We start from the raw sequence: 1,049 nt of genomic DNA on the forward strand, positions 1-1,049 counted from the left end.
TGTCGCATGAGTTCGACATGCAGTCAAATCAAAACTGCATTGCTGCCTACTGTGCAGGATGGAAATACCAGCTGACTATGCTGTGCGAGCTACTACTACTGATGATAATGATGATGATGACGATAATCTTCTTTAAGTGTACAAAATTACAGAGCCTACTTGGTTGAAAGGAGGTTGGGAAAAGCCATTTCTTGATCTAATTAAAAGTATCTCTTAACAAGGTGCACTTACTGCATGGTAGTAACTGGTCACAGGCTGCACTGATATGATAGACATTCATCCATAGTCTTTGAGGAGGACTAGATGTTATACTTCAATCCTTTGAAATCTTAAGCAGTTTTTTTTAGATTAGATTCCCTACAGTGTGGAAACAGGCCCTCGGCCCAACCAGTCTACACCGACCCTCCAAAGAGTAACCCACCCAGACCCATTTACCTCTGATGAATGCGCCTAACATGATGGACAATTGAGCATGGCTAATTTACCTGACCTGCACATCTTTGGACTGTGGGAGGAAACTGGAGGAAACCCACACAGACACAGGGAGAATGTGCAAACTCCACATAGACAGTCACCAGAGGCTGAAATTGAACCTGGGACCGTCATGCTGTGAGGCAGCAGTGCTATCCACTGAGCCACCATGTCACCCTTAAAGTACACAGGGCACACTTAGGCTGCGGGGCATTCGTCAGGAAGAAAAGCACGTCCCTGGGTGGGCTCAAACCACCAACCTTTCAGTTAATAGCTGAGCGCGCTAACCAATTGCACCACAGAGACTGCTCTGTGTACAAGTCCATGTGACATCATTATAGTTGTTGACAGTTATGACACTCCTCAGTATTAATTATTTCAGACCTAAAGTTGTCTAGATTAGGATGTTACAATTAGGATATTACATTTAATAATCCCATTCTCTTCTTTTGCAGATGTAAACAAGTCATATTGATAAAATGAACCTGCCTGGTGTTCCTGACTAAGTAAAAACAAATTGTATTTACGTAGCTGCTTTAAACCAATATATTGTCCCATGGTGCTTCACAGGAATGTGA

The 1,049-nt window shown here is 42.9% G+C and overlaps 1 non-coding gene across 1 annotated transcript; it reads right to left on the reverse strand.

The window, feature by feature from the left end:
• Positions 1 to 703: 703 nt before the first annotated feature.
• On the reverse strand, positions 704 to 777 carry trnan-auu. Its single transcript has one exon. It is a non-coding gene; the product is annotated as a tRNA-Asn (tRNA).
• Between the last annotated feature and the right edge of the window lie 272 nt (positions 778 to 1,049).

The sequence above is a fragment of the Chiloscyllium plagiosum genome, chromosome 18 (genome assembly GCF_004010195.1).
Source record: "Chiloscyllium plagiosum isolate BGI_BamShark_2017 chromosome 18, ASM401019v2, whole genome shotgun sequence".
NCBI lineage: Eukaryota > Metazoa > Chordata > Chondrichthyes > Orectolobiformes > Hemiscylliidae > Chiloscyllium > Chiloscyllium plagiosum.